This window comes from Pleurodeles waltl, chromosome 11, assembly GCF_031143425.1.
Source record: "Pleurodeles waltl isolate 20211129_DDA chromosome 11, aPleWal1.hap1.20221129, whole genome shotgun sequence".
Lineage (NCBI taxonomy): Eukaryota > Metazoa > Chordata > Amphibia > Caudata > Salamandridae > Pleurodeles > Pleurodeles waltl.
The window spans coordinates 489,264,045-489,280,393 of record NC_090450.1 but is presented as its reverse complement, the minus strand read 5'-3'; positions in this window follow the sequence as shown (position 1 = coordinate 489,280,393).

Here is a 16,349-nt window from a genome sequence, read left to right as displayed (position 1 = left end):
ACAGCACAAGCCATACACCCCACAGCAAGAGGTACTTACCCGACACAAGGCAAATTAAACCTGCCTAAAGTACACACATGTGCACAAAACCTCCCCACAATGAAACGAGGAGCCATGGATCCAGAGTGTGCCAGCACCAACACTGGCCACACAAACTTCAGGAGCAACAGAATGTCCACATTAGTCCAATGGCCAGTCCATAGCTAAAAGGCTGATGGGTCCAAATGGCCCCAACTTGACTCCCACGTGTGCATATGGTACTCCACCATAAAGGGGCATCAATGAGGCAGCCAGGCACTTCAGGGAACAGGGTGTGGCGGGGTGGGGACTTACATCTGGAAGGGGGAGGGCTTGGGCTTACGTTTGGGAGGTGGAGGGTTTTTTCTTTTTTTTTCTTGGAAGGTGGGGGAGCAGCCTTGGACTGGGGTGCTGCAGATGTACCTGGGCCAGCATGGGGTCGCTTGCTCACAGGGGACGGTGCACAAGAATGTGAAGGGCAGACAGGGACGGACTTGGACGTGGGAGGAGTGGACAGGGCAAGGAGGTGGGCTTGTTTAGGGACGAGAAGGGGTGGGCCGGTGGGTTCAAAAAGGTCTACACGGGATAGGACAAGTTTCTTAGGGGCAATCAGGGTGGACCTGGAGGAAGGTGTGGGAGTGGAGGTAGAGGGAGTAGACGTAACAGGTGTAGGTGTGCGTGACGTGGATGCAGGTGACTGTACAGTATGCTGAGGTGTGGTGGATGTGTGTTGGGTGGGTGTCTTGGAATGTTTGAGTGTCTTGGGAGGAGGGGGTGGACACAGTGGGACAAGACAGGCTGCCAGTGTAAATGGATGTTGTCTGGGTGTCTGCAAGTTTGGTGAGTGTGCTGCAAGTGGAACTCAGAGACGTAGTGGTGAGTGCAGGTGTGGAGTCTTGGGTGCATGACTGGATGTCTGATGTTGTGGTGACTGCAAGAAAGGGGCCAGAAAGAGTGAATGGGAGGTGCAGTGCCTGTGAGTGTGCATGTAGAGGTGACACAGGGAGGCGGAAGAGGTGGACACACTGGGGGAAGTGGATGTTGTTGTGTGTGCCTTTGTATGTTGGCTATGTGTATGCCTGTGGTGGGAAGTGTGGTGCTTGTGTTACTCTGTGTGCTTCTTGTGTGTTGAGGTGTGTGCATGGCTGTCAGAATGTGTGCATGATGGGACGGGTGAAGGGAGTGGGGTGCTGGAAGGGGTGGAACTGCTGGGAAGGGGACGGAAAGACCAGGGACACTGCCTGGCGTCATAGAGAAGGCCAGAGCCTGAAAAGATCTCTGTAGGCCAGACACGGCACCGTGAATGCCATCCAGGTAGGCACTGGTCTGCTGCACCTGTGATGCGAGCCCCTGGATGGCATTGACGATGGTTGTCTGCCCTACAGAGATGGTCCTCAGAAGATCAATAGCCTCCTCCGTGAGGGCAGCAGGGCTGACTGGGGCAGGGGATGAGATGCCTGGGGCAAAGGAGACGCCAACCCTTCTGGGTGAGCGGGCACAGGCAACTGGGTGGGGAGCAATTGGGAGGGCGGTGATGGTATGGGGGGTAGTGGATGATGACAAAGAATGGTTGGGCTCAATAGGGTCCACCACCACCAGGGAGCTCCCATCGGAGGGGATGTCAGAATCACTAGCTCCAGTGGTAGTTGCCTCCCCCGTGGTACTCCCCTCACCCTCCAACCCACTGGTCCCCTTGGCGTCGCTCGACTCTGCCTCCTTGGAACCGTGGGCCGCTGCATCCCCCCTCGCCGGTGCCACTGCTCCCTCGCCAGATGATGCTGATGTACACAGACAACAGGAGGAGGAGAACGGGGGGGAGACAAAACAGGAGAGACATTTGTTAATAGCTGAATGGATGTACATAACTGGGTTACACATACTCCCACCCATCAAATTTACCACCATCCAGCACCTACTACTGTACTCATGGCTATACCTCTCACTATTGGCCACAACCCTGGTATACATCCATCTCCAACATCACAGAAGGGCCTGAATAACTACAGACCTGATCCTCATCATCTAACTGCCCATGGGGGCCAATATGCCAAATTACATCTGTCAGAGTCCTTGCCACTAGATAGCATACCTACTACAGCACCCTCAGACATCCATCAAGGAGGCATACAATGGTCTCTGTATTCAACCCCTTGTGTCTGCTGTGCAGCCTTCAAGTGCCCATCCAAGTCTGGATACGCCACTGCCAGAATGGGGCGCATGGGAGCGGGGGGCAGTGCCTGACGGGCACCCCTTCCTCGTTGGGAGGACTTCCCCAGCTGGGCCTCGCAGGTGTTCCTGGCCCAGCGCAGCAGGTCCTCGCTCCGCTTCCTGCAGTGGGTGCTCCCCTGGTTGTAGACCCCCCCAGGATCCACACCTCCCTGGCGATGGCCTGCCATAGTCCCCTCTTCTGATCGGCCCTGACCTGTAGGGGTCACACAGAAAAGTAACACAGAGGCAAGACAATGCCCATTTGATACAGCTGGCTATACATCCCCCATGGGACGGACACTTAAACAGCATTACAGCACCTCACACACGCAGTATGTCATGCATTCCACAGCTGTACAGTGTCAAATTGTGCACACATGTTTACAGCCATCGACCACCATTACACACATCCATGCACCCCAATCCGCCTACTCATCTGTACCTCTGGTCAACCATAAAGAGTAGGACCCTGTCCACCAGCTTCTCCAGTTCCTCGGTGGTGAATGCCGGGGCCCTTTCCAGTGTCACTCGTGAACACCACCTTACACCATTACAACAACCTCTAGCGGTATGAGGTCACTTTCACTGCTACATACCTGGATTACTGGGGGCAGACATTTTGCACACTACTACGCAGTTATTAATTTATCATTGGCCCCATGCAGGTTCTATGGACCCCATCCCCCAAACGCATGGACAAAAAAACATTTACTCGCCACAACAGTCTAGATGTATCAGTGAGGACATGTCACTCCAGTTTAACATCCTAAAATGCATATGTGTCATTGACTTGTTTGCCAGCAGTGCTGAATACTCAGCATGTTGAGAAGATAAATATGTGTCCCTCACATGTGTTCTCCACTCCTCCTAGGTACAGACCCATGTGGCGAGGGAGGGCCCCATCGGTGTAGAGACCACTTGTTGATTTGGAGACCATGGTGGAGCGTAACATCATCATCAATTACAGACTCACTCGTGCTACTATTCATGAACTTTGTGCATTACTGGATCCAGCACTGAGACCGGCTAATTGAAATCAGCATGCAATCCCTACTAAAGTGCAAGTGCTCTCTGCACTCCATTCCCTGGCCATGGGCTCATTTCAGGTGACAGTGGGCATGGGTGCTGGTGTTTCACAGCCAATGTTTTGCCTCATACTGTCCAGATTCCTGAATGCATTTGTACAACACCTGCAGTCATATGTGAGGTTTCCACAAAGTGCTGAACTCCCTGCCATCAAATCAGACTTTTATGCCTTTGCTAACATCCCTCATGTGAAGGTGCCATCAATGGCACCCACATAGCTCTCATCCCCCCAAGAGTAAATGAACAGGTGTACAGAAACAGGAAGAACTTTGACTCTATGAACATTCAGTTGGTGTGTACTGCAGGCCAGTACATCTCACATGTGAATGCCATGTTTCCTGGATCAGTCCATGATTCATTTGTGCTGACGAACAGAAGTGTGCCACACATGATGGAACAACTACAAGGGGACAAAGGATGGATCATAGGTAAGTGTGTCTGACACATTTTCTACACATAGCTGACAGCAAGGCTGTCTGTAACTGAGGGTTGTTAGTTACAGTCTTGTTTTGCCCACTTTTGCAGGTGATTCTGGCTACCCCAACATGCATTGGCTCCTGACACCAGTGAGGAATCTAGGACGGATGCTGAGAGGAATTACAATGAGGCCCATGGACGTACTAGGAGGGTGATTGAGCGCACTATAGGTCTCCTGAAGGCTAGATTCCGTTGCCTCCATATTTCTGGGGTATCCCTGGCCTATGGCCCTGAAAAAGTCTGTAGAATAGTGGTGGTCTGCTGCATGCTGCACAACGTGGCTGTGAGGAAATCTGTTCCCCTCTTGGAGGAGGAGGGTGCTGTATATCCAGACCAGCTTCCTCTGCGTTCTTGTGTTTTCTAGGAAAGTTACTGTGATTTACCCCTGTTTTCCTGGGCTCTAGGGTGGGTTCTATTACATAACTTTGGTGTTTTCTAATACTCCCAACACCCCCTATACACTACAGTTGCCTAGGTGGGAAACCGACTTTCACATTCCACTATTTTAGTATATGGTTTGTGTTCCCCCTAGGCCCATTTCTAACTATTGTGATTTTCACTATTTGCACTGTTTTCTAACTGTTTTACATCTATTTCTGCATTCTAGTGTATATACTGTGTATAGTACTTACTTCCAAAAGAAAGTACCTTTATGTTTGTAGCACTAAGTATTTTCTTCCATGTGTGAGTTCTGTGTGACTACAGTGGTATTGCATGAGCTTTGCATGTCTGCTAGTTAGGCTTTGACTGCTCATCCTCACTAGCCCTAGAGAGCCTGGTTTCTAGACACTGTCCACATTTCACTAATAAGGTGTAACTGGACCTGGTGCAAGGTGTAAGTACCTTAGGTACTCACTACAAACCAGGCCAGCCTTCTTCATTTGGGATCCTCACTTTTTCTCTCACTGCATGACAGATCACCCCAAAACTTTCAAGGAAGAGCTAAGATGGAGGAGGCTTTTATTTGTGTGGAAAGTTTTGTGAAGATTTGTCAAACTGCTCCAAACGTCTAAGCAAAATGTTTTTCCTATCGAAACACAAAGCTAACCATAAGTACCCATTGGTGATCACCACTGGGTGTGTATGTATAAATTCAGTGTGTGTGTGTGTGTATGTATGTGTGTGTGTGTGTGTATGTGGGGATGTATAGCCCACACTGTGAGGACCAGTTCAGTCCTCATAACGTGGGTAAACGCAGTCAGTTCCAGACAAACACTATCCTTGTGAGGACCGGTGCGTTAGGAGCACCGGTCCCCATAATGGGTTAAGGTGGTTTCGAGCGAGTGCATCAAAAAAGTAAAAGTGCAGTTATAATTGCCTTGGCCTGCTTTATAACTTCCCCTACTATCAAAGTGCGTCGAGTTAGAATAGTAAATACACACTTCATTCCGGTCAATGGCCCGTCCTCATAATTATAGGTATGTCGTGTGTGTGTGTGTGTGTGTGTGTGTGTATGTATATGTGTGTATGTATGTATGTATGTATAAATATGTATGTATATACGTATATGGATGTATATATGTGTATGTATTTTAGAAAGCTTCCCAGTGAATCCCAGCTTCTTCCACCTCTCGGGGTCGGTGCAAGTCACGGCCATCGGCAGCCATTATTGTAAAACTGAAAGTATGCCATTCCTCCTAGGCATAAAAAAGACCGCACTCCAAAGTTCTTAGATGCAAAAATAGATTTAATGGCGACGCGTTTCGATCAAACGATCTTCTTCACAGCCCACTTTGGAGTGCGGTCTTTTTTTATGCCTAGGAGGAATGGCATACTTTCAGTTTTACAAATATGTGTATGTGTATGTATGTTTGTATATTTATGTACATATGTGTGTGTGTGTGTGTATATATATATATATGTATATATGTGTCTGTATAAATGTATGTGTATATGTGTGTGTGTATAAATATATATATATATGTTTATTTATAAAACGTAATGGTGGTCACCACTACCTAGTTTCTATAGAAAAAAAGTTTTTTACTTTCCTATATCTTCTCACTGGATGACGAAGCTTCACAAAATTTCACATCAGCTGTTGTCTGGAAAGTTTTGGGCTGATCTGTCAAGCGGGAGCCAAGAAAAAAAGGGTTGGTCTCAAAACATGTTTTCTTAATGTCAGTTCCTTTAGGGATTTTGAACAGGAATAGCATCCAAACCTCTTGGTGGAATTACTCCTAATTTGGCAGAAAGCTAGCTTTTGATCCAGAGAGCATCCTTTTTGTTATTTGGTGTAAATCTGTTGAGTAGTTTTCGAGATACTAAAGACAATTTGAATTTGTTTATATCGGGACTCAAAGGCTCTGCAACCCCTTCCGATCTCGTGTTGCAATCTGATTGGCTGCCATCTCTTCAACAAAGAAGTGTAGACAGCCATCTTGGGACACAGTCCCAGAAAAAAAGATTGAAAAGAAAAGGGGCCAGTATAGGGGCACCCTGACCCTATGCTCTGCCCACCTCCCCAGAGCAAACAGACAATGAAATGCGAGGTGCCTGGGTGCCCACCCCCCTGCAGCCTGGGGACGGTCACATCCCTAGGGCTATCTCTGAATTAAATGCAGGGGAGCCGCGCCCACCCCACCTCCTCCCCGCGAACTGCAACCTCCCCAGGGTTGAATGTAAGGAAGTTAGGGGGTCCGTTGTGGACCCCTAGCCCCTGGAACCACCACCTCCCTGGGGCAAATTCTAATGTTGGAGGGGGCCGCGTGGCCCACCCTCGTGGAGCCGGTAATGGCCCTGGGGACTTCCACCTCCCAGAGTTGGCTCCTGCTATGTCCTGGGGTACCCACCCCCGGGACGTAGATGCTGTGACTTGGCTGGAGCTTTGACAGCTGTAACTGAAAATGTAAATGAAAGAATCCCCAAAAAGTAGACCTTCACTTTTAACTCCAGGGTCTTAGTTTGCCAGGTTGGCTAATTTTTGATGAAGATTCAAAGTACACCTTTCCTTCGTTTATGTGTAATGGCTGAATTAGCATTCCTTAGGAGGCAAAAGGCTCTTTGAATCCACGTGGATACTCTTCGCCATCAACTGGATTATTGTCTAATCTGATAGTTTGTGCCAAATCAAAGATGTGGGATAAAGGTCCGACCACATCCAACAATTTGTTTTGGCATGTTTCCCAAGCCATATCCACGCCTTTCCTGGGGTAGTTTCTTAGTTTGGAGAAGAAGGTTTACATGTTTGGATTTATCAGAGGCGATGAGGTGATGTTAAGTAGTAATGAGGTCCTGGGACATTTAGATTTAACTTTGGCTCTAGCTTGTTAAAGGTAATCTGCTAGAAACATACGCCCACATTTTGTAAGGGCAAACCATTCAGTGGAGTTAGGGTGATGAATGAATTTAAGGTCAAACATGGGCAGACTGTCAGAATCCAACACAGTTTGGATTTAAAAGGATCAGATTTGGGAGATGATAATCTTCTTTTTCTTTAGTTTGGGACCCAGCCAGTACTCAGAATCATCTCTCTTATCATTATCATCATCAGTATCCGGATATCCTGAATATCTAAAATCACAATCTTGGTATTGGTTTTAATATCTTTAGAATTATATGTTCCCTCCGACGAAGGAGCCCTTGGAGGATCGTCGTCCTCTACCTACTGCGAGGAAACCTCATTGACTAATAAATCACTTTTGGTTTTACTGCAAGGTTTTTCCTTCCCAGTGGAAGAAGAAGCATCCTTGGCAACGTTAGCTACTTTTACTAACATGAATTTATGTTTTATGTTTTCCCTGCAGACAGGGTCAACACATTTTTAGACATAATATTAATTACTGTATTCACAATGCTTTTTTTTGTTTTAGACATAAAATAATCCTCTGCCTGTTGTGCTGATGACTGGATAAAGTCATCCAAATTCTGATAAACTTTCTCTCATTTGTCTTCATCTTGAGCATAAAATGTGGAAGAACCACCTGTTTCTATTGTAATAAATAAGCGCTTATAATAAATACCAATAGAAAATAAATGTCAATAGAAAATATCCCTGAACCGGAATTTATTGTGGTGAAAGGGTTAACAATGTGTGGAGTAGCAAAAACCCTCCCCGTAGTTTGGGGCCTTTGCCGGAGGAGATGTGGAAATGGAAGTGGCCGAGGGCGAGGCAGCGCCCCAGAGCGCTGCCGAAAACTCCAAAGCCATTGGAAAGAGCAGTGCAGCAAACTGAGTTGACACGAAAGGGCCAGAAGAAAAGTTGGCACAACAGCACAATTTATGGGCCAAAAGAAGCGCAAAGAGAAAGTGTGCCACCAAACAAGCAGTTTGGGCCGAAGCAACCTTCAGCTGCGGGTGTGTTCCCCAACTCTGTCGTGCGTGTGGAATATAACCAAAATGTTGACCTACCAAAATGTTATGAAATGGAAACGACCAGGAAATCATTAAACCATAGCATTATAATATCACAAAGGATATTATATTATATATTATAATTTAGAGAGAAGTACATATACCTAACTTGTCTGCAAAATGGAAGAAAAGAGGACTGTTCTCAGTCAAGATGGGTATTATGGAAATCCTGATGTCTTTATTTGTCATTCAGTGGGACTACAGTTCTGTTCCCATTGGCTTTTGCTGCTAAGCCTCAAGGGACTTAGTAGTTGCTTCCTTTGTCTTGACTGCCACTATTTAAAGCAAGTTAAGAAAGAGCCTCCGTGACATGCCATAAGATCTCTTATTACGGGGTCTCAGCAAAAAGTCCGAAAAATCCATATTTGCATTAATGGAGGAGAAGTGTTCTTTTACAGAAGAGGCTACAATGTTCTAACCATCTTTAACGGAGTTTGCCTACACTGTATTAGGTAACTATTACAGGTGTTTGTGTATTGAAGTGTGGGTAAGGTGAATACATTTGGGTCCAGGAGTGTTGGAAAAAAAAATGTGGCATATACATTTTTGAACAATAAGGCCATAAAGCCAGTCTCCCAATAGGAATCTGTTTGGAATTATAGGTTCCATGTTCTATCATATAAGTTATGTCTGTTTCAGGCATATTTAGAGAAGACTGTCAATTATTAAACATGGTCAGATTCACTTTTGGAATGTGAGGTTTCTTTAAATCTTTCATTGTTCCACACCCCAGGTATGTACATGTAGTCTGTTGGATTGTTCTGTTTAGAAATATTATTTATTTTGCTGTTATGCAGGCTCAAAATAAGGCTTCTTTGCTTTGAATCTGCCAAAGTTTGGTTCCCCAAATGCACTTCTCATCAACGTTTTGTTTCTAATACATCCTTGGATAGCCAAGTTTGAGCTAAACTCAGTGAAGTAAATCGGCATGCTGGTAGTGATTTGATTTTTCAGAAGCTGCTGTTGTTTTTGTGTACATTAAAAATGACAAAGGGTGTGACTTATCAGCACTGTGGAAATAAGGGAATTTCTTTAAGGAATTAGAGTGGCTCTCTGAGCAGACTCTGAATGTTCTCATTGTGTATAATTGTGACCTTTTCTGGGGTAATTAGTCCTGTATATGAAGTAATGAGCATAGTGTTGATACCTATAATTTTTTTTGTAATTTACTGAATTCAATTAATGATCTTCATTATTCGAAGTAGCATAGGCCTGCTAGTCAGACATCAATATTCTAACAGTCTAAGTGTCCCGAAAATCTGGAAGAGGGCAAATAATCTGGTATGGAATCTTGTTCTTGGCTATACCCTTAGGCACAGGATAAGCTGTAATGTTTAGGATATAGAAACCTCTTGAGGGTCTGTGAAGAAACCTCTTGAGGTTCTGTGTGATGAAGAGTTGGCTGTAGTCATCGAGCCACAGGTGAGGCAGTTGCACTTGCAGGGACATAATGTCAGTTGAGCAGCAGTAGAACAACGAATATTTTTAACAACCACATAATGATGAAGAAAGTGTTTAAAGTGATCCAGGCGTAGGCCCACGGAGGAATCGTATACTTATCACAGAACCATTGACAGGTGCGAAGCAGTCCTTGTCTATAAGTGACTTTGGAGTCAAAAAGTCTTGTGAGAAATAGGTAGAGTCATTTTCAGCATCATTGGTTCCTAGGTTCTCCTGAAATGGCACCAGTTCAAATGATGTCACATCAGGTATTATTTCATAATATAACATTGATTTACACGAAGCAGTAGCCCCTGTCATGTTTGCAGCATTATCAATGTGTGTGACACTCAAGGTTCCACTTGGAGTAGTAGGCTCAATTACCCTCATCAGGGAAAATGAGCTAGGATTGTTACTGCTCTGTTCAGGGGGCAAAGGATTCAGAGTAGGGAGAGGTTGTGAGGCATTACTCTGATTCCTCCTTGATATCGTCTGCGATCGCTGGCTGTATAGGACTGGGCACATAATGCTTCCTAATGTCATTGATAGCCACCACTCTGTTTCATTTTGATCAAGGCAGAAGAGGCAGAATAACAATTCTGTTGCCTTTTACCCCACTGACAGTGACAAGTAGTCTGTAAGGTGGCTGGACTGTTTGCTTGATGTGGATTTTCTCCTCATCTAGGTCCACGACTTGTGGAACCCACCCGTCCAAAGCAGTGCTTAGCTTCTCTTCACAGGTGACGGTGTCAGTGTCTTTTGTGTTTGACAGCTTGTCTCTGACTTCTTGGATAATCTGTAAAACATTCAAACGTTTCTCAAAGTTACATTTAGCTTATCCGCCACCTTCCCAGAATTATCTAAGCCAGGCATAAAAAATGGTACTCCAAAGAGCACCTTGTATGGAGTGTGTCCTCCCATTGCTCATCTAGGCAAGTTACTCAGTGCTCTATGAACTCCATACAGATGATGGTACCAACTAAGACTTGAACTTAACACCCTAGCAGCTAAAGCGTGTTTAGTCATGCCACTGGTCCTCTCTATGACGCTATTCAATTCTGTTTTGAACTGGTTGCTGAATTGCAGACAATCTCCCAGAGCAGACATTGAATACCTGTAAGCCTTAGAAGTAAACACAGGACTGATGTTTCAATGAAATAATGAACTGTCCCCATTGACAGAAGGCACTTCAAATCTTTTACAACTGTTGAGGCGTTCGCATTTCTCTGTGGCCAAACGCATAGGAATCAAGAACATGAAACAGCAGCTACAAATGTATATTTATATCAGTTGCCTGAAATGAAGGGACCAACATGGTCCAGGTAAAATACCCAAAAGGTGTTTTTGAGATCATGAGGGGAGCTGGTGAAGGTCTTTCGACCATAGAGGACTTAGGGGGTCATTACAACATTGGCGGTAAAAGTCGCTTACCGCCGTGCAGAAGACCGACAATACACCGCTGCGGCTGCGGTAGACCGGCACAGCTATTATGACACACATCTCAGAATCCGCCGAAATTCAGACACCCACACAACACCGCCACACCAAAGGTCAGCGATAAACATACGGAAACAAATCCTCCGCCTCCAGGCCAACAGAAACACGCCCATGCTATTACGACCCAGAAATCCACGCAGCGGTCTTTCAACCGCGGAATTCCATTGGCGGTACACACCGCCGCGCTCAAAATACACACATATCTACAAAACACCGCCACATTGGAAAATTTGAAATATACACACCTGATACACATACAAACAACACTCCCACACACCCAATACTATATAAAACACACACACCCACATCACCCACAAACCCCTACAACCACAAATTCTGAAAGAAGGCCAGAGAGACAGCACAGCAATTGACAACCCCATCACACAGAGGCACACAACACCATCACCCACACAACTTCCACGCACAAAACACCACACACCACTACACTCACCACACTCATCAACACATACACCACCCCACACATCACACACACCACCCCATGGCACGCCAAAGACACCCCCGCTTCTCCGAGGAGGAGCTCAGGGTCATGGTGGAGGAAATCGTACGGGTAGAGCCACAGCTATTTGGCTCACAGGTACAGCACACATCAATAGCCAGGAAGATGGAGTTATGGCGCAGAATATTTGACAGGGTCAATGCTGTGGGACAGCACCCAAGAAATAGGGACTACATCAGGAAGAGGTGGAACGACCTATGGGGGAAGGTGCGTTCCACGGTCTCCAGGCACAACATCGCGGTACAGCGGACTGGCGGCGGACCCCAACCTCCTCCCCCACAACTAACAACATGGGAGGAGCAAGTCTTGACCATCCTGCATCCTGAGGGCCTCGGAGGAGTCGGTGGAGGATGGGACACTGGTAAGTCAAATCTCAACTATCAGATCCCCCACCCTACCTGCATGCTATCTCACACCCCCACCCTCACCCCCTCCCCTATCACACCAACTCATCACTAATGTACCCATAACACAAACCACACATCCCAGCACCAAGCCCTGCATGACACAACTAAGCATGGTCACCCCTCACCAAAGCATGCTCACTGCACATACCCAGAACACCCCCCCAACCATCATCACACAAGCCCCCACACAGGAATGCTTGCACTGGGGTTCACGCACAGCTACCCATTGCACACCATTACACACACACATGCAATAATCATGCTCTTATGCCCCTGCAGGAATCCGAAGGACCGTCACCACACCAGTGGGTCCAGACAACACCACTCCACCCCCAGAAGAGGCCCACAGTGACGAGAGCAGCTCTGCCCTACTGGATCTTGATGACCAGCCCGGACCATCGTGGGCCTCAGGACAGTCGGTTCCCCTTGCACAGGCACAGCCCAACACCGACCTTCCACCCTCTGGTAACACCAGCACAGCACCCACCCAGCGGGCCCAAACCTCCCTACCCAGGACAGGTCTATCAGCGGTGTGTCCACCACTACAGGGTACCCAGGGTAACCCACCCTCTCAACAACAACAGGGACCTGGGGGCAGTGGTAGTGGGCACACGGTCCTGGGGACGGAGGCACAGGAACATAGGGGAACTGGGAGGGCTGCTGTGCGACAGAGGGAGGACAGGCCAAGGGAACCAACTCTCCACGAGGCCCTCTCCTCCATCATGGGAGCTTACCACCAATCCCAGGAGACGATGGCGACGGTCCTGGACAAGTTGCAGGAGACCCTGTGGCTGCAGGAGGAGCAGTATTTGGGGTTCAGGGAGGAGCTCAGAACCATCAGCTCCGCCCTGGGCACCATCGTAGGGGTGCTGAAGGACATACAGCAGACCTTGAGGGACACCGTGGCACTCCAAGGGGCCCCTGACACTAGCCAGGACGATGAACTGCCCACCACCTCTGCCGGCGCTAGTGGACAGGACGCCCCACCACAGGACCACCACACCAGCACCCCACCCCCTGCAGACGGACAACCACCACGCAAGCGGTCCCTGAGATCCAGGAACAGGACAGAGCAAGATGGCAAGACCCCCGCCAGGAAATGAGACCACCCTGATTGTCCTCCCACTGTCCCACTTTGTTACCCTGTCCATATTCGAACTGCCCCAGCTCCACTTCCTATGCCCAGATGGGCAGTGCACCTGTGAGACTAATAGACTGGACTCTGCCATGGACATTCCTCCACCATCACCCATCACCAATTTACAATCCCCCTTCATTTTTTGAGCACTTAAATAATCACCCTTGAAACACAAAACAATCTGGAGTCAGTCTATGATTTTGTACTTTGTATTATCAATGACAGTGTCATAATGGCTGTACCATTGTAAGGCTAACATACCTATGTCACACATCACAAGCCCTTGAAGGATGCAAGCAGTTGACACGTAGGTTACCACACCTGTGAAACCGTAATGGAAGGGTACAACTCAGTTAACAAATTGTGATTGAAATTGACAAACAGGATAGAGGTAGACGTGTGACAGTGAATGTAATGTAAAATCTGAAAATGTTCTCACCTGTGTTTCACTGGAAATATTGCTGTATGACTGACTCCCTGTTGTCGTTTTCTTCTTCCTCAGCTTCATCCTCATCACTGTCCACAGGCTCCACAGACTCCACAGCTGCTACAACACCGTCATCTGGATCATCCTCCTGCAGAAAAGGCACCTGGCGTCGCAAAGCCAAATTATGGAGCATGGAGCAGGCGATGATGATGTCGCACACCTTCTTCGGTGAGTAGAATAGGGATCCACGTGTCATATGGAGGCACCTGAACCTGGCCTTCAGGAGTCCGAAGGTGCGTTTGATCACCCTCCTAGTCCGCCCATGGGCATCATTGTACCGTTCCTCTGCCCTGGTCCTGGGATTCCTCACTGGGGTCAATAGCCACGAAAGGTTGGGGTAACCAGAGTCCCCCAATAGCCATACCCGGTGCCTCTGGAGTTGAACCATCATATCAGGGATGCTACTATTCCGCAGGATGTAGGCGTCATGCACTGAGCCAGGGAACATAGCATTTACCTGCGAGATGTACTGGTCTGCCAAACAGACCATGTGGACATTCATGGAATGATAACTCTTCCTGTTCCTGTACACCTGTTCACTCCTGTGGGGGGGGACCAGAGCTACATGGGTCCCATCAATAGCACCTATGACGTTGGGGATATGTCCAAGGGCATAGAAGTCACCCTTCACTGTAGGCAAATCCTCCACCTGAGGGAAAATGATGCATCTCCTTACGTGTTTCAGCAGGGCAGACAACACTCTGGACAGCACGTTGGAAAACATAGGCTGGGACATCCCTGATGACATGGCCACTGTTGTCTGAAAAGACCCACTTGCAAGGAAATGGAGCACTGACAGCACCTGCACGTCAGCGGGGATTCCAGTCGGATGGCGGATCGGTGACATCAGGTCTGGCTCCAACTGGGTACATAGTTCCTGGATAGTGGCACGGTCAAACCGGTAGGTGACGATGATATGTCTTTCTTCCATTGTCAACAGGTCAACCAGCGGTCGGTACACCGGAGGATTCCGCCATCTTCTCATATGTCCCAGCTGACGGTGCCTACGAAGGACAACAGCGAAGAACCAGTCACTATTCCTCCAGGTATGTGCCCACAGTAACACACAAGACTACACCACTCACAAAACCCTTCCTGTATGTGTGTTGAGTGTAGGCCTAGCTATGTGTGATGCAGTAAATGAAGGCATGTGGGCCCCTGAAATGGCGGCTGCCTGACCTCTAAACTGGGACAATGGGATTGTGGGGTAACTGCGCTGGCGTTGCACACCGTCGCGGTAGTCGGTCGTAGACCGCGGCGCAATGCTGCATTGGTTAACAGTGGACCCTATGGGTCCCAGGAGCCAATGAACAGGTGCGCCGGCGGTGTTGATGCGCACCGCCGCGGACGTCACTGCCATTTTCTATCTGTTCAATCACTAGATACCTGACCTTCGACAGGAGAGGACCTACACTGCTAGTGCTGCTGTGACCTCGGTCTGGAAGCGACGATGGCTGCTGCGTCTGGGGAAAGGGCCCCTGCCTTCACTACACAGGAGTTGGAGAAACTTGTGGATGGGGTCCTCCCCCAGTACACGCTACTCTACGGTCCTCCAGACCAACAGGTTAGAACACAGGGAGCACGTTGTATGGGCTAGGCCTGGGTGGAGAGGGCTGGGTGGAAGAGGGAAGTGGGCAGAGTTGATTGAACATTAATGCATGCAAATGAATGGTCCACATGGCCAGAGTAGGGAGGGGGCCACTCACAACGACAGTGCAGTTGGTAATGACTGTTCCTCTTCCCTTGTGCATGTCATGTAGGTCAGCGCCCACCAGAAGAGGGACATCTGGCGTGCCATCGCCAAGGAGGTCCGGACCCTGGGGGCCCACCACAGATGGGGCACCCACTGCCGGAAGAGATGGGAGGTCATTCGCCGCTGCAGCAAGAAGACGGCGGAGGCTCAGCTGGGGATGGCCTCCCAACGTGGGAGGGGTGCCCGTCGCACCATGACCCCCCTGATGTTCCGGATCCTGGTGGTGGCCTACCCGGAGTTGGATGGGCGCTTGAGGACATCACAGCAGACACAAGGGGGTGAGTACAACCTCATTCTGCGGACTTTGCGTGCAGTGGAGGTGTCTGGGTGGGGGAGGTGGGCTGTGGGTGTCCCTAGGCCAGGGCGAGTTAGGTAGGCAAGGCCCCTCCGTAATGTAGGCCATGTGGCACTCAACCCCACCTCAGCAGAGTGCCAAGTCGAGGTATATTTGCCCCTGTGGCATCCATGTGCGCAGATGTCCACCATTGCCATGTAGGCCATAACCCAGAAATTGCGTGTGCAGAGTGCAGGAGCACGGCGTAATGCAGGGGGCTGCTGCGTCTGTCTTGTCCGCCAACGGTAGCGGAATACCATGCACTAAAACTCTTGTTCTTCTGTCTCCCCCCCTTTTCCTGCTCTCCCTGTCCTTTTGTACATCAGCATCAACAGGCAGAGGTACAGTGGCACCGGAGCATGAGGGAGCTGCATCCCACATCGCCATGGAGGGCCACACCATGGACTCTGAATGCACCAGTGGGACGGAGGGCGAGGGGAGCTTCACTTCGGCCACCGGATCACCAACCAGCGACACGGACACCTCCGCCAATGGGAGCTCCCCTGTGTTGGCGGCACCATCTGTGCGCACCACTTCTACAGGTACAGCCGCCACCTCCCCTACCAGCACCGCCCTCCCAGCAGCCCCTCAGCATTCGCCCCGTGCCCGCTCACCCAGGAGGGTGGGCATCACC